At 36.1% G+C, this 25,002-nt stretch overlaps 1 protein-coding gene across 1 annotated transcript in view; it reads left to right on the top strand.

Moving 5' to 3' along the window:
• ZFAND3 (zinc finger AN1-type containing 3) overlaps positions 1 to 25,002 on the top strand; it is a 122,305-nt gene that overhangs the window by 38,596 nt on the left and 58,707 nt on the right. The gene's annotated exons all lie outside the window — the stretch shown is intronic.

The following is a 25,002-nucleotide window of genomic DNA, read 5'->3' as shown; positions in this document are numbered from 1 at the left end:
AATTACCATATAAATGTTTTGATTTCGGGCCTCCTTATGCATGTGTTAAAAATATATATCCTTCCTATTAAAAAGCAAAAACAAAATACTTATTACACACTTGCAAACCTGAAAGTTTTAATCCCGGTTTACAACAAAATATCCTTATCCTTTTGCTTCTTGATATTTTCTCTTCTTGTTCTGTGATTGCCTGGCAGACTTTGCTAATGAACAGTAGAGATTGATTGTCAAATGCAAAGGACATAAGGAAAGCTTTTCAGAAATATATGAGTATGACAGAAAACATTTTTTCTTTCTGGGAAAGCACTGTATTTCTTCTTTGTGTTGTGCCATTGTGGTAGTCTGTCTCTTTTCCTTCTGTCTTATTAATATTGCATTAATCTAACTTCTAGCTCATTAACCTTGCTCTCTGCATGGCCTGCTAAAACATCAGCTCTAATTTCATCCCATGTGTGTGTTCTCAGGTGATTACATTTTTTGAATATGACTTAATTGTGAAGATACTTTTGCACATGTTAGTTCGACTGAAATTGAGAACTGCCAGAAACTTTTTTTAGTTCATGACATTTTGTTCCATTTTGTTGTGTAGCACTCATTCTCTATTTCATCCATGTAGGAGTTGGAAGAAAAGAAATCTTCCCCTTCTCTCTGTGTTTATCAATTTGACTAAATTATATATAAAAAGCCTGTCCACTGTTTTCTATATTTGCTCATTTGGAAATCTTGTATAGTTTATAAAGACACTAGTGATTTGTTCCACTGCCTCCCTGTAGAGTTAGTTTCATATTACAATCTAATTCCATATCCGTGTCGTGCACTCCTGAGCTGTTAATTTGTACATTTCAATGCAGTTTGTTTCATCGTGTTTTTGTAATCCAAACTGAATGTAACGAGCTGTGCGCTTTTGAGACTTTGCTTTGCCTTGCCAATTAGAAGAAGTGGTTACTGAGAGAGAGTATGTTTTAAATAAAACATGGCACTGCTGTGTGGGATTAAGATCTCTTGGGAATAAAAGGAACATTAACTCTTTCTGTCCAAAAAGGAGGCCATCCTATCAAAGAATAGATTACAATTGTCTTATTCCTTTTGGAAAAGCAACCAAAGAAATCTTGTGTTTGTATAATTGTCAATATTTAGTATTTAGAAGAATTTGAAGTTTCTCTTATTTATTCTTATTGGTTTTTTCAATTCCACACAACCAAATAAAATATCAGTCATAGTATATGTATAATAATCGTACATCTTGTCGGTGAGAAAAACAATTGGAAGAAGATCAATTTGTTTAATTTGCTACTGTTATTCATTTTCTTGTCATAGATACTGGTCTTCAAACATGTTTAAAGCATGCAAGCTGTTCTGAACAGTTTGTCTTTTTCAAACAAATGGTCTCGTAGAATGGATTGCTAATCCTAATGGATTTCTTGATTAATATGTAGTATCTCTTATCAAGACTGAAATGCTTCTGGAAGATTTCTGTTGGGGTGTTTGTTTGCATTGACTATTTGCAGCAGTCGTAAAGAGGCACAGACTTACTTTTGAGTGCAGTGTGAACATCGGGAATATAAAGAAGTCTACTTCTTTTTCTCTGTGCCTCCTTCTCCCCCCAAAAACTATATAATTTTAACTTCCATTCCCGTTTAAAATCTGATATGTGTGAAGGAAGCCAGTACAAATGTTTCAACATAAAAAACAAAAACACAAAGACTACATGTCTTCAAAATTATGGTGGCAGGTATTACACACTGCAGAGAGCATTACATTATTGAAGTTTTGGGTTTACTTTCATTTGTTACTTAGGGAATGCAATCAAAATTTACTGCTCCTGTTTTCTCTTGTGTGCTGCTTTCTGCAAGAGCATCAAAACTGACACCTTGTTTCCTTTTTTGTAAAAGTAACTACCTGAGGAATTATCATAAGGATAATGATAAAGAGTGATGTTTCTGTAGTAGACTTCTGCAGTCTCCAAATAATAATATGGCCTTTAATAGAGCTTTTAGAAAACACGCTTTGTTGATGTATTGTATAGTGTAATCTATGAAGGTAGAGTTTCAGCATTTTTTAAAGTTTATGAAGCTAGCATCTAGTTTATTTTAAAGATATTTGCAAAAACAAAAAAGAATTCCTAGCTGTCAGGTTTTTCATAACAGAAAAGACAATATATCCAAAATCAAGTATTAGTATGCCTGTATACTTAAGCCCTGTTCTATTATTGTATGCATTTATATAATATACTGGGTTCTGTTTCTGTTTATTTATTTCATTCTCCATGAAAACAATAATCAACCACCTGAAAATGTCACACATAAAATATATAGAATACATTTTCTGCTTTTCTGATATGCATAACTGACAACATTTCCTTATTCTACCATAACCATTTGATGCTACCTTTATCAAAATACTTTTATAATCATTGTGTAACTAACAATTCCAAAAGATTCACTCACAAGTAACTAGTACTTAACTACATTTGTCCATCTAAGCTTGCTGCTTTCTTTTTTTTACTTTCCACAATGATATGCACTTATCAAAGAAGACTCAGTCTCTGCCAAAATAAGGAACAATGCCTCTTTACATGGATTCATTTCTAAAAGAGCACTTTATATAATAGATTTTCTGTACCAGAGCTTTTTTTTTATCCCAAGGGTACATTTTTTTTGTGCAGTTCAAGAATGAAACATTACTCAGCTAACCTAAGACTTTGTTGCCACCTTCTGCTGACATTTAATGCATGACATTTCCTCTGCATGTAATCACACACATTGAAGAGTATATTCATTGTGGTATGCAAACGTTACTAGAATGCCATATATACTTGCGTATAAGCCGAGTTTTGCAGCCCTTTTTAAAAGGCTGAAAAAGCTCCCCTCGGCTTATACTCAAATCAAAGTTATTTATTATTTTAGTCTATTGTTATTATTTTATTACATTTATTATTTTACTCTTTATTATTATTTTTACATTATTTTGCTCTATTGTTTATTACATTTCTTAGTAGGAAAGGGGTAGCTGAGTGATAGTAGGGAAAGCTGTCTTCATATGCAGATGAACGTTCCCTGACAACTCCCAATCAGTTTGAGAACAAGTGGAGCCGCTTTCTCTCCTGACAGACAGCTTTCACTGTCATTGCAGTACTCACAGTCATTTTGCCTTGCAGTCATATTGCTTGTGTTGTCAACAAAGTAATTGACATTAACCAACAAGAAGACAACTGAGGACTAGAGAATTTGTGCATACCAGCAGAAACATTCAAGTTAGCAAACTGATGGTAGCTGATATTGTTATTTCAGATTATAGTGTGAAATTTTACAGGAATCATTTTTTAATCTGTTCATTCTTGAGTAATTTTTATAAAGCATTCTAGCATTTGTCTTCTTAAGTAAATTAAAAGCAACTTGGGCTTGAAGCTTAGCATGGGAGTAGAATTTGTTAAAGAGGGACATACAGCTTCCCTCAAGAGTGAAAAGTTCTTGAGTTTTTGAGGGTTTAAAAGTCTTATGGAATTTGCACCGCAGATCCTATTTTTGTTAGTCTGATAGATGAAAGAACTGCTTCCCTCTATTGGTTAGCACTTCTGTCTTAACGTTACAAACTTGGATAGATATTTTTCAAGAAACATGGTTAAGATTCTGTTCCTCCGCAAAAAGACAGACAGTATTCTTTTCAAAAGTTTCTTCCACATCAAAAGTCTTTATTTGTCATTATTTCACAGTATTTATTTTATCTTAAGTATTTCTATTTTACTTCCCAAAAGCTCTCAGAACAATGAATAATAAAACACTTTAAACATTACCATAATGAAAACATTTTGAAACAAATTAAATACTATTTTAAAACTCTTAAAAGTAGTCCAAACACATTTCTGAATCTAGTTCTAAAACAGCAGTTTCAACACTAAATTCCATGCGGAACAGCAAATTTTGGGGTTGGGATTTGTTTTTGGTTTTTTTTGGGGGGGTTGTGTTGTTTTTTTTGCTGCCTCGCAGCTTTAAAGCGATGAGCCAGGCTAACTTACTAGGGTAGAAATTCCAAAGTAAAGGCATTACATTATTTTTAAAAGCCCTGTTACATACAGCTTACATACTTAGGTGATCCCTTGTTGTCCAAGTAAGATTGTCCTCCAAGTGCGGTGTCCTGGCAGTGGGTCCGTAGGTGACTGTGGAGCCCTATTCTTGACCTGCATGTTGTCCCATAGTGAGGGCATTGGTTTCCAGGTAGAAGGTGGTCCTAGCTTGATGTGCCTTCCTCCTTGCACGTTTCTGTCTTTCACCCTTCATTTGTGCCTCTTCAAATTCAACAGCACTGCTGGTTACAGCTGACCTCCAGCTAGAGTGCTCAAGGGCCAGGGCTTCCCAATTCTCGGTGTCTATGCCACAGTTTTTAAGATTGGCTTTAAGCCCATCTTTAAATCTCTTTTCCTGTCTTCCAACATTCCATTTTCCTTTCTTGAGTTCGGAGTAGAGCAACTGCTTTGGGAGATGGTGGTTGGGCATTCAGACAATGTGGCCAGTCCAGCGGAGTTGCTGGCAGAGGACCATCGCGTCAATGCTGGTGGTCTTTGCTTCTTTCAGCATGCTGACATTTGTCCACCTGTCTTCCCAAGAGATTTGTAGGATTTTTCAGAGGCAACGCTGATGGAATCGTTCCAGGAGTTGCGTGTGATGTCTGTAGATAGTCCACGTCTCGCAGGCATATAGCAGGGTTGGGAGGACAATAGCTTTATAAACAATCACCTTGGTATCCCTATGGATGTCCTGGTCCTCAAACACTCTCTGCTTTATTCGGAAAAATGCTGCATTCACAGAGCTCAGGCAGTATTTTATTTCAGTGTCAATGTTGACTTTTGTGGAGAGGTGGCTGCCAAGGTAGCGGAAATGGTCAATATTTTCTAAAGTTACACCATTAAGCTGTATTTTTTGACATTGGAGAGGGATTGGCTGGTGACTGCTGGAGGAGCACTTTGGTTTTCTCAATTTTCAATAATAGGCCGAGCTTCTCATATGCTTCTGTGAAGGTGTTTAGAGTGACCAGTGCAAGTTTTGCAAGACAGGGTGAAATAGCCTCTAAGATGCACACCTGACACCATCTTACCTGCTGCATTTTGCACTCCCTGAACATTCTGAACACATTTAAAACACAATATGGTCATCTAATCATGAAGTAACTAAAACATCAACCACTGTGACCAAATCTATTTTTCCCAAAAAGGATTCAAATCAAAATAAATTTGAGCAATTTTTTTCCACAAAGTATTTAGCAAATTTGTCAAAGTGTTTTTCTGAGGGGTTGTCCCCAGCAATCTGCAGTCTAGATGTAATAGTCCTTAAACTATCTGGAACAGCTATGTTAAACAAGCCGGAGAGGCTATAATAGAGGCAGGAAGCATCAGTTATTTGCTTCCCTGACTACTGAAACGTTTGTGTTTGTCTCCTAAACTGGAGCTGAGTCCTGTGATGATGCAATATTTGAACTGCTAAATGCAGTTGTAAGAGTCCATAGATGTTAAGTGGGCATTTATGAAATCAAGAATTGCCATATGTCTAGAAGGAATAAATCTTGTGGAGGGGCATATTTCAAAATTTGCAAAAGTCAAAGCCCCCCCCCCCCCCTTTATGATTTTTGATCCTTATATCAGATACTATTTGATACAGGGGGTTTTTTTCCTATGTAAAGTGTTTTCCATAGTAAAATTAGAATTTGCCTTTGGAATTAATAGCTGTTGAGCTAAAGCAATGGAAAATGTCCTTCTTAAAGTCTTTTTGACCTCTTCTCTCTCCCCCCCCCCCCCCCTTTGGGTATAAACTTAAACTGTGATAGTTGATTCCCCCTCCCCATCCATGTAAGTTAATATTGGATTGTACAGAAAAGAGTATTAACAGTCTTTCAGATGTGCCCTGCCCTATTAGCAAGGATACCATGATTCAAAAATGAATTTGTCAAGAGTTTTATGGCTCCATGATCTATTGTACAATATTAATCCTGCTGCGGTGTTATTAAGTCATTTTTCATCTCCCCTCAAATTAATGTTGACGTTCTATTACTGGAATTGTTCTTGTCCCCAGATTAAAACAAAAAGGGGAAAAATCTCGCTGCTAAAATATTAAAATTAATTGTAGCATAAGCAGGACCTTACTTGAAGTAGAATCTTCCTAGAAATACTTCAATTAAATATATTTTTGTCCTTTGGCTGTTTTCTTACAAGAAAAAGTTGCTATCTCACGCTATCAAAGGCCTGAGAAACTGCAAATGTGGAAGACAACTTACAAATGCTTAGGTTAAAAGATTTGTTGTATTACCTGTGAGTTAATCTAATATGAATACATTCATTGGAGGATGTATTACATGTAGAGTAACTTTAATTTACATGCCACAGTGTCCCTATTTTGGCCTTCAAGTTGTGTTAATGTAAAAAATTGATACCACTCTGATTATGGGGGTTGGGAGAGTGTCTTTATTTTGATCTGTAGTTTATTTGTAGTAATTTTGATAATTCAGACATACTATACATATTGCCACTTATGTAACCTTCAGTTGCACTTAGTTCCAGCAATGAGATGGAGCAGTTACTTTATTCTTAGCTCAAGAAGGGAAAACAGAATGTCAGTGGGCAGCAAAAGAGTTTTTAAATTGATTAAAGCTAGCCTTAAAAATGTGGAATAAACACCAAAAACTGGGAAGCCCCAGCCCTCAAGCATTCTAACTGGAGGTCAGCTGTTACCAATGGTGCCATCGATTTCGAAGAGGGATGAATTGAGGGCAAAAGGGAGAAACTCGCTGAGAGGAAAGCACATCAAGCAAATGCTTGTCGTGACCACCTTCCATCTGGAAATCTATATCCTCATTGTGAAAGACCATATGGATCCAGAATAGGTCTTTACAGTCGCTTACACACCCACCGCCAAGATTGTACTCTTGGAAGACAGTCATACTCAGCCACAAGTGATTGCCTAGAGTAGGGATTCTCAAACTGTGCTCCGAGGAGCTCTTGGGGCTCCACAGGTTATTGTGAATGACTCCACAGTGCCATTATGCTTCCTATCTCCTCTTTTCTCCTCCTGAGAAATGCAGGAAAATTAAAGTTTTCAGCTGCCAAAACAGCAGCATGGCAACAACCTCCTGGGGCACAGACCCTTTATTCCCTGCCTCCCTCACTGTCCAGACTCTTTTTCCCACCACCCAGCCCCCCCCCCCCCCCCTTGCTTACAAAACCCTGTTTCCCTCCAACTGCTCAGGGGGTGCTTTGGTTGTGGATTGTGTCTTTTCTGCCTGGTAGAAGGAAGTTGGACTGGATGGCCTCTGGGGTCTCTGTTGTTATTGTTGTTATTGTTGTTCTGCAAAGGCTGGGTGGCCATCTGTTGGGGGTGCTTTGATTGTGCTTTTCCTGCATGGCAGAGGTGGATTGGACTGGATGGCCCTGGTGCTCTTCCACTGAAATACTATTAAATTTATGTTGGTTAAAATTGTCCTCCATTTTAAATATTGTATTGTTCTTTCTTTCCCGTTTTTTGTTCACACAAACACTCTTCATCCATCTTTCACTGCCCCAGCCCATACCCAAAACTCTTCTCAAGTTTCAAACAAATATACCTGGTAGCAGGAAACATTAACGTTTCCCACAAAAACACAAAGTTCTTTTGGACAAAATAACTTACACAATTTCTTTTGAACCTGCACGGCATGAAAATAGTATCATTCTTGCCATAGCATGTGCATATTGTTAATGGTCAATGTATAGTTTGGATATATCTCTGAGTACTCTTAATGGAAGTGAAGGGAGAGCAGAAGGTGAGTGGAACAGTAGCCCCAAACTGATCAGATTCACAGAAATGGTTTGCAGTACTCATGAGATCAGGAAAGTTGGCATAGATTCAAAAATGTCAGCATTTAGCTAGAATTACATTATTTCAGTCACCCTTTTCTGCAATTATGAAGAAATGCAAAGGATAGGAGAATAACTTGTATGAAAGAAACGTTTAAAATGCAATTACCTCTGCAAGTTATGGGTGTTGTTGGCTCACTAGAAGACTACAGTGACCTGTTTTGCAGTAGAATTTACAGCAGAGTATTGAAAGAATTGCCAGTAGACCAAGCATTATGTAATGCCTGTCAGAGAATGCCTATACAATTTAGTAAGTGCTAAAGTCAAAAATATTTCTAAAAAGTGAAAATGCGTGTTTATTTATTTGAAACTCATACTTCCTTATCAACCAAAAATTATGGTATTATGAAAGACAGGTTCCGTTTGAATTTAATTTGCTGCAGTCTGGTATCTGGAAAATGTGATGCTGGGGGATAGATACTGCATCTCTACTTGGCTGTGGATTATACTGCCACCTATCAGGGTTACTGTTTTCTCCTGAATGTGCTTTTTCCCACTAAGCAGCTTTTCATGTCTTTGCAATTGGATCTTGCTTCAAAAAGTAGTGAAGTGTACAGATCTGTCACTTTGCAGTATGCTAGAGCACGTATTAAAGAGAAGTCCCTATATCTAGAGTCGAAGGTTTCATCTTGATGGGATTCCTATGTCCTGCTATCAGTATCGAAACTTCTGCAGAAAACTGAAGGACTATGATGTTCTACATCTCTTTTATCTCTATTTCTCATTCCTATTATGTTTGGGAATTGTAAAAATATAAAAGGAAACTGCCTTAAGAAGGGGACTGACATTAAAAATAGAATAGTATTTTTATTACCTTCCCTAAGAGGGAGTAAATAAGTAGGCATTTTATTCTTACCTTTTCATATAGCCTCTCTTCTGTTTCCTTTCCATATTTACATGTGACAAATGTGATCTGCATTTTTAAAAGATCATTCTGCTTCTTTCTGCAATTTAAATTGATTGGGTCTTTCTTTTAAATCTTGTAATAGGGTTTCAGAGTTGTTTTGTTTCCTGGTCTAAGCCTTTGAATTTGTTCACCCTTGAAGAGCACTGAGCTATGTGCAGAATAAATATTTTTTGTCTCTGCCTATTACCTCCTCTCAGAAAAAGAAAACAAGTTTTGAATCCACAGCTGACATTGTTGTCTGGACCTAAATCATTTTTTAATGATGGTGAGTTCGAAGATGAAAACTGAATTTTGTGAATAAAACAGAAGGTGACTAAAACTGATTAAAACAATTTGCATTTTTGTGATGTTGCCAGGTTCTATCACTTAATTTCTCCTGTTCAGAAATATATTGATATGACAAGTGTTTGCTTGGAACAGATTTCTGATCTGGCTTGCCTGTTTTTAATTAAGGTTAATAAATTGGATTGGAATATGAGATTGGATTCTCTTGTCTTTCTCGGGGGTGGATACCCTCACCTATGTTATCCTCAATCAGTACTACATCTAATCACAAATCTAACTGAATAATTGAATGAGTACAATGATAGAAGAAAGAGGTTTAAGATAAGTGCTTGTGAGAATCAACTCTTTATACAGTAATGGCAACCTATATCATTGACTTAGGGTATATCAACATGTTAGAATCAAAGTAATTTGACACCACTTCAGTTGCGATGGAATCACGGGAATCATACTTTTCTATGGTCTTTAGCTTTCTCTGCTAAACAGTGTTGGTGCCTAACCAAGAACGACACACAGGATCCCATACCTTTGAGTCATAGCATTTAAAGTTGTGTCAAACTACATTAATTCTTTCACACACACACACATCCCAGGTTGAAAGTGCTGCTGTTGAATGCCAGGTCAGTAAATGAAGAAACAACTGGTTTGTATCACAGAGACCTGGGGGTGGGGGGGGGGGAGATAATCTTTTCCAGCTCTGTCCACTAAGATTCTCTCTGCAACAGAAGGCAAGGCCTGGGGGCAGAGAGGTGAGTTGCAGTGATCTATCGTGATTCCATCTCCCTGACCAGGTTACCCATTCCACAGTCAACAGCATCTGAGTGTATTTACCTAAAGGTGGGTAACTGGGACAGAATAAGGATTCTGTTGGTGTGGCGCTCACCCCGCTACTCAACAGTCTCCGTTCCTCAGCTAGCCAGGGTGGTCTCGGAGTAGGCATTGGAGTCTCAGCAGCTAATAGTGCTGGGAGACTTCAACATTCATGCTGGATAAGGGGAAACAAATTGAAACTTAATCCTGAAAAGAAAGAGGTACTCCTGGTCAGTCGGAAGGTAGATTAGGGTTACACAGGTCCGCAGTTTGGGCGGGGGGGGGGGGGGGGGGGGCTACTGGACTAGGCACTGAACCTGGAGTCCCAGGTTTCAGCAGTAGCCAGGAGGGTCTTTGCACAATTAAAACTTGTGTGCCAACTGCACCCATTCCATATCTGGCCATGGTAATACATACCTTAGTTACATCCCATCTGGCTTACTGTAATGTGCTCTATGTGGGGCTGCCTCTGAAGAGTGCTTGGAAACTTCAACTGGTCCAAAGAGCAGCAGCCAGGTTACTAACTTGAGCTGGCTACAGGGAGCAGATAATCCCCCTGTTGCATCAGCTCCACCGGCTGCCAGTCTGTTTCTGGGCACAATTCAAAGTGCTGGTTATGACCTTTAAAAGCCCTAGATGGTTCAGGTCCAGTCTATTTGACTGACCGCATTCCCTTGTACAATCCTGCCTGAGCCCTGAGATCTTCAAGAGAGGCCCTTCTCTTCGTCCCACCTCCATCTTAAGGTCGGATTGGAGAAGAAAATTAGTTAAGTATATTCATATAGCCAAAATCTCCAATGACATAAGGAAAGGAAACAAAGAAGAGCTCGCTAGAAACTGGAGACTAGACCTTGGGTATTTAAAAAAGAAGACAAAAATGGTGGGTGGGATGTATAGTCATAAGAATTGTGAACTTATGTTAAGTATATGTCTGTATAATTGTTAAACCTTTTATGTGCAATACAAAAATTAAAAGAAAAACTATATCTATCTCCATGCAGGGGATTTATTAGTGTAATGAGAAGGGCAGATTTTATTTATTAGATACTAGTTCTATATGGCAGTGGTGTCAGAAGTCATGGAGGGTAGTAGTTCATAGGTGAGAATAGGGAGGTGGTGGGATTGGGGAAGTAATATTTGTATTTTGATAGTTGAATTTCGAAGATTGTGTTTTTTTATATATATATCGCAATAAAATATATATTAAAAAAGAGGAACTTGCTGCATGATAACAATTGTATAGAATTGAGGAAGCATTGCCTAGTGAAGTTATGCACTCGATCTTTGATGATGTACTGGAACATATATTCATGATCTGCCCTGAATTGGAGATATTCTATGGATCAGTTACTGTCCAGTTAATATATGGAGGCAGAGGACGTAAGAGGGTTCCACAGATTATTGGAGGAAATCAAATGTGTTCAAACTTGGATTTGTGCAGGAATCTGCTTTTGATTATCCAGATAGATAATGCAATGTGGGAAACAGCGAAAGGACAATTCATTTAATTCTGCCTGCTCTCAGCTGTTTTCTTTACCACTGGCCATAGTATTCTTCCAATAAGCTCTCTAAATCAAGAGTTGCAGGTACTCTTTTGCAGTGGTTTGACTCCAGTTGTAGAAGTGAGTCCATGAAATAGCTTTGAATAATGACTACTTTGTAACTGGCAACTATATTGTAGTGTATCATGAGTTACCTTCTTGTCTTTGGTGGTATTTGGCACATGTATGAAACCATTTGAATTAGGAAAAGTTGTGTACTTTCTAATATAGGCAGTACTCTTGTTTTTTATGTGTGGGCCAAAACACACAGAGGCAAAACAGATGAGATTTCACAACACAATTGTGGGAGGTTCCTGATGATGGAAATTTTGGACTTTGCGCTTTTTTGCATTTCCTCAAAAGAAGCAGATATAGGGTTTCTGGATTCATCACTGTCATTAGAGGCCAAAGTAATCTCAGTGAATCAAAGTAAACCTGCATGACCGCATCTCTGTATACAAACCCACACGATCTCTTCGATCGTCTGGAGAGGCCCTGCTCGCGATCCCGCCTGCATCGCAGACGCGTTTGGTGGGGACGAGAGAGGGCCTTTTTGGTGGTGGCCCCTTGACTCTGGAACTCACTTCCTAAGGACATCAGGCAGGCCCCAACTCTGGCAGTCTTTAGGAGGAGCTTGAAGACGTGGTTGTTCCAGTGTGCCTTCCCAGAATAATGATTCCATAGCACCTTGTCCTCCAAAGCACTTTACATTTTTTATGTCTGCTTGTATGTTTTCCACAAACGCCTTATCACTTTTTCGCCCATGTTCCAGCATTACTTCCAATTTTAACTTTACATTTGGCCTTCCCACAGTTTTAATCGTGTGGTTTTATTGTTAATGTTGTGTTATTTTATTGTCCATGTTCTTATTTTAATTACTTGTATTGTTGTTGTTATTGCTTGTATTGTTGTATTTGGGCTCGGCCTCATGTAAGCCGCACCGAGTCCCTTGGAGAGATGGTAGCGGGGTACAAATAAAGTGTTGTTATTATTATTATTAGTGGTAAAGAGTACCAACTAACATCTCTGGCTGGTGAGTCAGGAATGACCTTCCTTGAGCAGAGATAACCAGCCCATATATTCCATGAATTGCTAATCATGTCCTTAGATTACCATGATGTACTTTATGACAAGACACCACTAGAGTAGAATGTGCCAGTTAGGATATGTTGACCAGGATACACTGATACTGAAGCAACTGTGCATGCTGCCTATTAGTTACTGAGCCAAGGTATATTGGTCTTGCTGCTGCCATGTAAAATCCCGCATAATTTGGAGTCAGGCAGCATAGTGGATCACTTTTCCTAGAATTAGACCAGTGCAACAGCTACCATTATCTCCAGCAGTCTTACCAGTTTTTCTATGAACTTCAGATTGCCATCCTGAAGCAAGACTTCTCTGTGGTAGCCCCATTTTTTCTTATTTTTTTCTGATATTTTTTCTGATATTCAAAAGACACACACACACACATATATATATATATGCCTGTTAGATTTTATATATATATATATATATATATATATATATATACGCGCCTGTTAGATATCACTTCACCTAGACTATTCCAAACTGACTTTGTTACTCAATTTGAGAATTTTATTTTGACCCTTCTTGTTTAAAATTATTATTTAGTGCAGAGCTTTCCAAACTGTGTTGTGAAACACTGGTGAGTCAGTTGCAATGTATAGGTGTATCACAGGAATGTAATGAGAAACCCGAGACTATGTGAAATAAACAATAAATCATATTTTCAAAAATATAAATGAAAGGCTTTCATGAGCTATATTGTGCCTCCATACTTTTCATTATTACAATTTATGTATGTGTCTGTATCTCTTATAAAGGTGTTGGTTTAATCTCTGGTTTGGTAGGAAAACTGAATTACTTTGTTGTGGAGTCGTACTTGACTAATAAGTGTCTCACTAATATGAAATATTTGGAAAGCTCTAACTCAGTGTTTCATGTATTAGGGAGAAACTGTTTGAAATTAGCTCTGCCTGTATGATTTCACTAGTTCTTTATTTTATTTTATTGTATATGTCATGAATTTGAATCTGTAGACTGTAATAAAGAATTTGATTTGATCATCAGATGGCAATGTAGTAAAAAGACTTTAGAATGTATATTCAAAGGAGTTATGTGCAGACCATAGATGTTTCCCAATTATACTTAAAGGTAAACTTTTATTTGAACAATGAATCATTGTTTCATCCAGAAGTCTCCTCTATTGATCTAAAGGTTGATCTTAGGTATTCAATACTGCAGTATCTCTTATAATTTGCTTCTGTTTGCAGGCTTTAATTCCATCAATTAGTTTTTATCCAAAAAGAAACCGTTTTTAGCATGTGTTATTTTACAAGTTAGCACAATGATTGATGGCAGTGTTAGAATGCTAGATATGCACATACTGTTTAAGATTACTAGAACTTGCCTGTCTGTCTTTTAAGCCCTGTGTATTCTGTCACTTAAAAAAAAAAAATCAAAGGAAGATCTGCTTTCAGAATGTACAGCTCTTCCTGATTTGACAGCTGTAAGGAAAATCTCCCTGTACTGCAGCTAGTGAAGTAATAGTTGATCAACTCCATTGAATGTGACAGTGAATGAATGGAAAAGAGAAATGTGAGAGTAAAAAAGAGAAGGTGACAGCATCATAATGCTAGAGACATTTGTGAGAGAATATTAGGTCTATCGGTATATTGTGCTGTGTCAAGGGCACAGAAGAAGCTATTGACTCTGGTACATATCCTGTTAACTAGCTTTTTTGCTCCATTTCAGAACCTTCTTGGTAGGAATTTAATTTGTTAGTTTGAAATGCCACTTTTTTTTCTCTCAGATGTCAGATTAGTGCAAGGAAATGTATTTCTATTGTGTATTAACTCTGCAGTGTGCAAGGGTTTTAAAAAAGAAAAATCAACAATTTTAGACCCGGCACCAGACATTTTGCTGCTTGAGGCAAAGGAAAGGATTATTTCCTTATGTCATTCCTTTGCCAAAGCTGACTGGAATGGTATTTGAATTTTATTTCAGTGCTTCCAATAGGAGAAACATCGTTCTGAGGACAGTGGACTAGTTTAGAACAAAGAGGGCAGGTTTTGTGAGCTCTGTGCCCTGCAGTGCTTTGCTATCACTATCTAAGGCAGCTGCCTACTTAACCTAATATTAGGGTCAGAGTCGTTCCATTTTTATCCTTCCATGGGGAGAATATTATGTTTGTGTGTGTATGTAATGTGAATAAGTTTGCATGATAGAAGAAACTGAAAGTTTTGCTTACATTGTGGGGCTATTGGATTTTTTTTCACAAGTAGAGATAATTGAGGGTTAGAGTAGTTTACTAGAGCTCTGCACTGTAGTTGAAATGTTACCTTCATCTTGTGCAGTCAAATGATAATTCATGACTTTTTAGTATGTAGAAGCATGTTTGAGCCACGTTTTTCAAAATAGTCCAATATCAATTATGATAGACTAAGAACAGTGAAAGTAGATAACAGAAGCAACCAGCTTATAAAACTACAGAAAATAACAGTATTCAAGATAGCTTGTTGAGACACATATACCATTAGAAGACACTGAAGGTAAATGAGGGCAGGATGGACTTTACCTGCCACCTAAAAATAACAGAAATACTCAATGAGTATGATTGGGAAGGGAGTTTCATAGTGAAGATATATAAAATACAGCCAATGTATTAGTTGTAGAAATTATCACTTTGATTTATCTTTGCAAACCAAATAGAATTGTTGATATTTTGTCTTCATATACCAGTAATACAGTACTTCAAGTCTCATGGGTGCTTGATTGTTAAACTTGCTTACAAACGCAAGTTTTTGAGTTTGCATAGTTAATAAATTCTAGTTTAATAGATATAAACTAATGTATATATTTATTCACTTTCTGGTGAAGGGGTAAATATGGAACTTCTAAAATGTGTTTCTATAAAACTAGAGATATGAAATCTTGTCTTCCAAATACCTTTTTGTCTATTTTCTCAATTGAAAAGAAATAGATTATATGATATTTTACCTTTACACTCTCCCAAATGATTGCCACCATACCCAGGACTTAGTCTTATGAAATACCTTTTTTTTTTTACACAATACAGTATTTGGCTAAGAAGTTTAGTGTGGTAATTTGTTAAGAAAGTCTTTCGTGTAATGTGGTATCAAGGACTTGGGATGATAAAGCCTTCTGACTCTTTTTTCACACTTTCTTAAGGTTCCTCTGTTTTGAAGGAAATTGGATCTGTCTTGAAATACATCAAATAAAGAAACAAACGGACACATAAAATGTATAGAAGCTTATTTAGATCTGGGTATCTGTATTTAGGAATCTATGAAAACAATAAAAATGAAGGATAAAAATAAACTGAAATTTCTGATAGTGTTTGCCAGGAAAGGAAACTGATTAGACAAATTCTCATAAAGCAAAATTAATATTTAATAGATTTTACTTCTACTCCAGCTCATCCCTTAGCAGTTTTTTTTTTAGAAAATGTATGTTTTCTATGTATGCATTCATGACATTATGGAGTTGATGTGAGTTCATTATACTGTTGATGTGTTTTTATTTTTATTTTCTCCTTTTATCTACGTTTTCATAGATTGGGGAAAACTAGTGGCTTGTACTCTCCCATTTGTAATTATAAGTAATTAAGAAATTAAAAGTAATTAAACCAGTAAATGCGTGATTATTTTTTGTATAAACTATACTTTCGATTGTTTTTAAATACTAAAAATATTATAATTTTATGAGGGATTTGATGCATTGTATTTCTGAAATAACAAAGTAACAATAAAGTTTCTGTAAATTTTACATCTCTGTAAGTAATTAATTCATCCGTGAGTTGTAGGTAAAAACATTTATATCATGCCTCATTGGCACAGCTGGTGGATTCTGTGTTAGTTGGACAATGAATCTGCTCCAAGTTTTACTCCAAGTATTAAAGGGTTGTCCAAGCATTCAGCACCTTTTATAGTCTCTTTAAAATTCAGAATTACTTTTAGAACTCTATTAAAGGGGAAATCTGCAATAGCTCACTCTCATAACTACTGTGTATTTTTTTCTATTTTCGCTGTACTGGAAAAATGGGGCCTTAGTTAATGTTACTGTCTGAAATACATGTGAACAGTTTTCTCTTTCAGGATGTGCAGCTATTTTCTAAGATTTCTGGTAATCCATAAGAAAATGCTAAAGATGACAGCCATTAGACATTTAGTTCTCCCTTGTATTAGCTATAATTTCACACAGAAATAGCTAATATTAGATTCATATTTCATAGCTTAAGTTTGGAATGCATCATGCCCTAAGGTCAGCTTAATACTTTTGTATTGTGAATAGTAATTCATATTGTTTTCCCACTATCAAACAGTTTAATGGCCCTGCAGGTAATATTTAATAACTAAGAGTGCAAGTTAAATTGACCAGCAGCTATGTTTCTTCCCATGTTATAATGACATGGGAGACTTTGAGAATTTTCACACTCATTTTGCTTGATTATTCTAATTGTTTCTTTTAAACTCAAAGTATGAAACAGTTCCTACAACTGAGAATATCCTTTCTAAATGAATGTAAATCCAATTGTGAAGAGAAATTTGACACTGTTCAGGATGCTTGGGCTGCATTTTACAGCCTGGATGAAATCTGGGGCATGGGTAAGCAAAGCATACCGTATATACATTCTGGAAGAATATAGGCTGCCTGTGTGCTACAATGGTTTTGTGCATTTCAACATCCTGAAAGTTTTTAAAACTTTGCACGTCAAGTTCATGTATCTTTGATTTGAGGTATTTGAAGGAAGCTGTGCTGTTTGATGACTATTACTCATTTATTTAGTAACTTTTATACTTTAAAATCCATAGGAGTGCTGGAAAACCCTTTTATAGTCAAGTTGGTAATGTGCTACTCACATTACCCAGAACATCCAGATAGCTGAATTCACATCCTCCTATCCCTTTGTCTCCTTGAAATTGTAATAAGTCCTATTGAATAAATATTAACATATGTTCTCTATAACTGATCTTTGCACATCATATTTTTGACAGAAGATGGGAATGTAGAGAGCAGGCTATGTTTTAATTGCACAAAAACTGTTCCACATCAGCTTAGAGGTACTCCAAACATTTCTGATAAATAATTCTACACACTCGAGGCATTGGCATTTTTAAGCCATGTACTTGTTGCTGCACTTGAAGCAAATTTGTGTTCTCCAGCATTGCCCTTATTATCTTTAATAAACAAGCTACAGGCAGTCCCTGAGTTACAAACATCTGACTTAGAAACAACTCATAGTTAAGAGACAACAGGAACCCCTGAAAGAGTTATCATGGGGAAAAGGTATCTACTGAAACTTTAGCACCAATCTTTATTTCAACAACAAGCCATTTTTCCCCAAATTCAATTGTCACAGGGGACAGAAAGTGAAGTGAAATCTTCTGAACAGGGGCACAGACAACAAAACAAATACCATAGGGATGTTAACCCTTCCCTATGCTACCCAAAGCATGCGCGAATGCACACAGAGATAGATAGACACACACATACATACACACACACACACATATACACACCTATAAAGTGATTTATCATTGGAGTACCATAAGTCTGAAAGAGCATTTTTATAATTACAGATCAAGCAAGCCGTGGGTGGCTGGTTATTAGTATGCCCAGCAATCCATGATTTGCTGAGCTAGCATCGTTTTCATTTCTGAAAATTCTTGTCAATTTTTAAGATCTTGTGGTGGATCTTGGCTCCATTTTGCATAGTGTTTCAAAACAAAGCTTTCAGAAGAAGTGTACATCTCATACTTTTCGTTCCAGTCTTAGTGATAGAATACAAAGAAAAGGAACAAATGAAACTGTGTCTCTATCTTCTTTCTTCATCGGAAGTAGTTTGAGAATTGCATGACCTGACACCATTTTCATCTATTCTTATGTTTTGCCCACACTTCTTCTGCAACCTGAAATATCAGTCTGTTTTGCAACTGAAGGGGAGGAACAGTATACAAGAAAATTCATACTAAAAATACAAATCATTGTAGCTGAAAAAGCATGAGGTAATAGAACTTACGTTATCAAGAAAATTGTCCGTATACTGGAGTATTAATATGCTTTGTCCAGAGAACTTTCAGCAGTATTTACAAAATTCTTGCTTTGCAAAGCATAGGCAACTGCTAGCTTGTTGTTGGAAGTAATAAGTGCTTGTGAAATTAATGACCACTGTCTCCTTGAAAGAGAATGCAGAAAGTGTATCTTCCAATTTCACCACTTCAGCCCAACTGCACTCCAGCCCATTATATTGTTTCATACTGTCCAGATTGCTGTGGTCCTCCTTGGCAAATGAGCTTTGTAGCACTAAGTTAATTTTCTGCCAGTACTACTTCAAACTGATGACTGGAAGTTTGTGCATCTATTAAGTATGCTGCCCGGGCATGTCCACCATTTTCTACCTCTTCCATTACATGGCTGTCAGCAGGTTTACAGAATTGCTGTTTTATCCCATACTAATTGGAGAAAGCCTGCTGGATGTGATGAAAAACCTCCATTAAAAAAGAGGAGGATCTTCTTTGGAGATCACGAAAAGTAAATAGAAATGCCATGAGCAGTTAGATCAGACTTTTGCATATAGTCACAGTGTGATTTCTGAATTCTTTCTTTACGGAGCTAACCCATGCACTATTACTGTCTCAAATTAAATGTGTATATATACATCTACATATTGGGGAAAGTGTTGATATGGCAGCTTGGTAAAAGTTTTATATACTCTGTTTTTATTCTTGATTATGAAATGAAATTGAAATCTGTAGAAATTGCATGAAGTATTATTGTTAAGATTAGTAACACAGGGGAAATCAGTGATTTTTAGCTATGTGTGTATGCATTTCCAGTATATCACACTTTATTTCCTGTCAAAGGAGGGGCTATATAATGTATAAAGATTGGAGTTTATCATTCAAATCTTTGAATTCAGTAATCATTAACACTAAAAAAATAGAAATAAGATGTACATGGATCACTGTATGATGATTAACTGCCTAAGTGACTCTTCCATACGCAATACAAATTTTGTGTAAATTGCAAATTTGTGTCTAATTAGAGATTTTTGGATCCAGTTGAGATTCATATGGAAAGATTAGAAGCACTTGATCTCTGAGCAAACGATATGTATTTTTGAGCCAAAGTCATTGTGACAGATCCCTTTTCTCAAGCTGGTCCCCAAATGCCAATCTCTAAGAATCCTGCCATTCATCCTGCCCTAATTTTACCTTTTAAGCCATCCTTATGAGAAAAATAATAAAAACCACTTACTTTTTCACATTTCAATGTATTTTTATAGTTAGAGCAGTGCTGTATAAGTATCTTCTCTACCATTAGAATGCAGTTTAATGAGAATTGCTTATGCCATTAGTTTTATAAATGAAACATAAGTATCTTTGAAATTTCTACTTTGTAAGAGTTGTGTGTGCCTTTTTTCAAATATGAAGTTCACAATGGTTTTAGAATAAAAATATCCACCTTCAAACATATTGCTCAGAGGGATTGCTAGAACTGGGCCAAGTTTATACAATGGCATCTCTGTTTTATAAGGTGAAATACAATGATTTTTTTTAAAAAAATATTCTTTTTACAAGCTGCAATTAACCAAGTTATTGTTTCTGATTTTCCTGAATCAGGAAATACATTGTTGTCATCAGCATCAAAGCAAGCCAGGATCTTCAGCCATTGTGTGAAACGAGTTGGCTTTTTCTGGTTTGGACAAAACAAAATATATATATATGGTTTAATAGAGATTTTAATGGTTGCATGTTGTGAAGGGAGGAGCCAAACACTTCTGGTTTGGGAGGCGGTCAGAAGAGTTTTATCTATCTCAACTTCAGCTAAGATAGTATCACCCAAATAAATAGAACCAGTAAAATTAGTGTTTCAAAATGCAATGTGCACTGTGTGGGGGTTTTTTTGCACACCAATTTTTAGAGGCATAAACCTGCAAGTATTCTAGTAATTAAATCTATAAAAACTGAACTTCCCTTTTCCAGAAATCTACAAACCAACGCTTTTTGCTGCCAGCTGCTCGCTTCACCTTCGAGGCCAAGCTTTTGCTAGTTTATTTCTCAGATCCTAAGTCTCTCTAGCCCCCTGTTTCATACATAACACAAGTAGTGAGTAAGGCTGGAGAGAAATTAAAGCAAACCCACAATGTCTAGTGAAAAGGCACATGTGCTGGCTGGGCATAAGATATCTCATGTCTCATTATGTATATGTAAATATAGATAATTCCAAAATTCCACAAAAATCTGAAATATGGAAAACCTCTGGTCCCAAGCATTTCAAGTAAGAGATGAAGAACCTGCTCTCCTGTTTTTTTACTTTCAGTATTGGTAATTATTCAGTTGGCATGATCAAATGGGTGAGAAAAATCTTTGCAACTTAGAAAGTACTGTACCTTATTCTGTTGTTGAAAAATACTAGCAACCGTATTTAGCTTCATTTTTTATATCAACAGTGGCACATGTTTGTTTGTAGAATGAACACTGTTGCTCACAAGATATGTATAATGAGTAAGTTATCCAGTTATGTCTTATGTATATTAACACTGACATAACTTTGACAAGAGAAAGCATCTTGTTTCTAAACAACTTCTAATGATTTTTTCTTTTTAATTGGAAGGCCTTTGGTACTTTGAAATTTCAATTAAAACTTTACCTTATTTTATGAAATGGTACAATTGTCTGTCTTCTAGGTCATGTGAGAATCCAGAGCAATTATTTCACCACCTTTATAAGTACCATATTTACTTGAGTCTAGTGTGCCAACAAATCTAATGCACACCTCAAATTTGAAAATGCTGAAACAGAAAAAGAACTTTCTGGTGAATGTCATGTCTCCTCCTCTGCCTTGCTTGCTCCTGCTGGGAAGCAGCAGTGGTGACGCTTTGGTAGATATAAAATCTTTGTTAAAGGAATGAAGATTCCTGTAAAAGAAGTGCGAGAATGTTGATTTTTGTGGCTACTCTTCCCACTATGAACGCCCCGTAATTAAAGCAGGGGTGGGCAAATTGTGGTCTAGTAGATATTATTCAATTGTACTAATCAACAGTCATAGCTACTATAGCAGTAAAGAATTTGTGAATCTGTTATCCAACATCATTTTAAGGGCAGGATTTTCCCAGTGCCAAATTAAAGAATGAGCTTGGTCATCTGGTCTAATGACTTTCCTTATACTTTGTATCCCTACCAACAAAATCTCTAAATTTTTAAAAAAAAAATTTTTTAACTTAAATACTACATCTTGTAATTTAACATCATTTTACCCTTGATACACATTTCATTTTCTACTCGGTCCTCCTTTCTCCTGCAACTCAGCCACCATTTGCCGCATCTTCCATGGTTTCAGCAGGTGTGTTGCATATCTCACACATGCTTTTCATGGCAGGGTCTAGAAAGTTTTGCTTGTGCTTTGTTGGATCCAAGCTACTGGCTGTATTTCTTGCTCCATCCCTTCGATAATGAAGTGGATGCCTTTTAGGAAAAGACAAAATTTCCACTATTCTTGATTTTTCAAATGCCATCTTTTGCCCCACAAAAGCTAAAAAACAATACTGTACATCTGATACAATTTCAAGTGAATGTGTTCTCAGTTTCCTATTTTATGCTTCTACTCAGTTCTTTTTTCTTTTCTTTTTTCTTTTTGCACTGACATTGCTCAGTTTTGCAGGAGTGGGTGGGGGGGGGGAGTTATAAGAAAAGGTTTGCGGTACAAGTAATTGATATTGGTGTTACATTCCCAGAAGAATAGGTGTAGGTAAAATTAGGAAGTCAAAACTTTGCATATCTTCCCACATAATTACCTGCATTCTAAGGCTGGCACCTTTTCAGGAAGTTACTGAGTTTTAATGCTTCTGTTCTTAGGCAGATGTATTTCATACTCAATATCCTTTACAGTTCTAGCAAACTGCTGTCTTTTTACATTGTTGCTTACAGTATAAAGAAATCTAGGCCAGTAGGGTATGCTTAAAATATAGTCTCTGGAAAAGAATCAATGTAGCTTGATATGAATTTCTTCAGATTTTTTTTTTATTCCCTTGAATTTAGGTGTAAATTGGGGAAAACAGTTAATGCCCACTATGGATTTGAGTGTAAAAGCAATGACTACTTCTCTGTCTCTTAACTTTCATTTATATAAAAGATATTTGCATAAGTAAGTGTGATTTTTGCATTTTCTACTAGTTTTCAGAAAAAAAGATGTGTTTTTTTGTTGTTGAAAGCACTGAACATACAATTGACATTTTGTTTATCCTTATATGTCCTGATTCAGATAAGTCTGAGCAGATTCAAAAGGTGAATATTCTAATAGCTGGCGTAGGTTTTTTTATATATACATGCAGTATGAAGATTAAAAAATCCCATCCATGATTTCCCTACTCCATCTCACAACACTGATCCAAGCTTGGGGGAAAAGGAAACAGTTGCATGATTATTAGAAACCCACATTTCCCATGTACTAAAAGGAATGAGTGAATCTTAGAATCATAGTGTTGGAAGAGACCACAACTTGAAAAGAAACAGTTATGAACTGAATATATAATAAAAACCAGATTCAGTTCATCAATAATACAGCCCAATAAAAATCTGACTCAGGTATATATTTAGATACTATATTTCAGAAAAAGATGCTCAACTGCTCACCCACGAAAATAATTATCTTATTTTTTTTAGTAAGGTATTGGGTAATACAAAAGTAGTTTGGTTATCGTAGTGGTTGTTATCAGAGTGGGTATCAATCTGTTATTGTTCAGTTCCTCATCTTTCCCCTTCTTTTTATAAGGACATCTGTGATTGCCTTCCTTGTTTCAAGATGTGCTCTCTCTAAAAGACAAAATAGGAGGGGAATCCTAAGATTTTACTGCACATTTTGAACACCTAACCCATTCTTTGTTCCATGAAAATAAAAGGCAAATTAGGAAGACCACAATTCAGAGGAATGCTTAACTTAAAATGGTGCTCAGCACTGGATAAAGCGGTTATCTACATATGTCCATTCCTGTTGGGTGTTAGTGAGAGTTGTGTTAAGGCAGCTTTCCCCTTTTTCTGCCTGAGTATATTGCCTGAGTATTATGTTGTTCAAGCCAAGTAAGAAGTATGATGTTCCTTTTGCATCTTCATTGACACCTGGAGCAGGAGGAGCTGCCCCTGAAATAAGATAAAGTCACTTAGTCCTTCCATTCACATACATTTGTTTTTAAAAAATTGTGAACCGTCAAACATACTAGAAAATCCAATGCTAAAATTAATAATTACGTGTACTGCACACTCACAAGAATATATATGGAATATATTATGTTTGGAATAATTAATACTGCACTGGAATTGCCCTTAGTGTTCACAGTTAATTTGACAATAGTCAAAGCAGTTTGTTCTTTAGAAATAAAAATCCCTTTATTATTAAAACTTCAGAATTTTCTAGCTATTCCTTACCCTTAACTTGTAACTGTTGGAAAAAAAATTAAAGATGCTATTTTATTTTTATGCCCAAAAAGTACTCTTTCTAAAATGTTGATCATTATATTACCTTCTTTTGTGGTTATATTGTGAATCCTGTTTGCCACCTTTGAAGCTGCTTGGTCTTCCAACTCTCTGCTTGGTTTCTTTATAAGAGTTGAAATGAGTTATCTTCTCTCATATTGCCTTCAATGTATATGTACTGTATGAAGGTTATCTATTCTCTTGTCCAGGGGTTCTCAAACTTTTTAAGCTGCGGAGCCCTTTTTGAAGCACAAGTTTCTCATGGAGTCCCCAAAAATCTTATTATATTACAAAATGTAATGTATATATATCAGACATGGACCTGGCCAGTGGCAAACGGATGGAGAGTGCTTGTATGCACTAATTCAAACAGTGCTAAAAATAAAAGGAAAGAAAAAAATGTATAAATTGTATGCTTTACTCCTTGGATATATTTTTCAGTATTATGTTCTAGCTACTGTTTCTTCCATAATTAGGAGCTATACTTGAAGATGAACATAATATATTTGCATAATGTGTGACTAAAAATGGAATTATATACAAATTTGATGACACTTATATGCCACCATTCATATGGACTAGATATATTAATGGCATAGTTAGGGATTACCAGTTTTAACAAATACGTTTTAAAACATTCTTAAGGGGCAAAAACATAAACCTTATTTGGAGATGATGTTATCACTGGAATAAATTAAACTAATTCAGTTTGTGAGTGACAGTTTGGAAAGAAATGAAAATATTCACATGCTTCTTGAGTTATAGATGAAAGGGGCAGAACCCCTGATTAAAATGTGACCTTATTGACTTTGCATTAACTGCTCTTTAAAAACAAAGAGGGATGAAATGACTAAGATAAATGTATATCCTGCCATTCCACTGGAATAGTTGTCCAAATGATTATATTGTGCAATGCTAAGATTTAAGTTATGATTAATATATGCAGATGACTGTCTTGTATATTTAATATACAGTTATAATTTACAATATATGTCCTATATATTAGACAATGGTATGATTTTTATTGTGTAATTGCTTTAAGCATCTGATTTCCTCAACTTTGTG

The sequence above is a fragment of the Anolis sagrei genome, chromosome 1 (genome assembly GCF_037176765.1).
Source record: "Anolis sagrei isolate rAnoSag1 chromosome 1, rAnoSag1.mat, whole genome shotgun sequence".
Taxonomy (NCBI): Eukaryota; Metazoa; Chordata; class Lepidosauria; order Squamata; family Dactyloidae; genus Anolis; species Anolis sagrei.
Note: the sequence above shows the minus strand (reverse complement) of the source record. Positions and strands in the feature narration are given on the sequence as shown.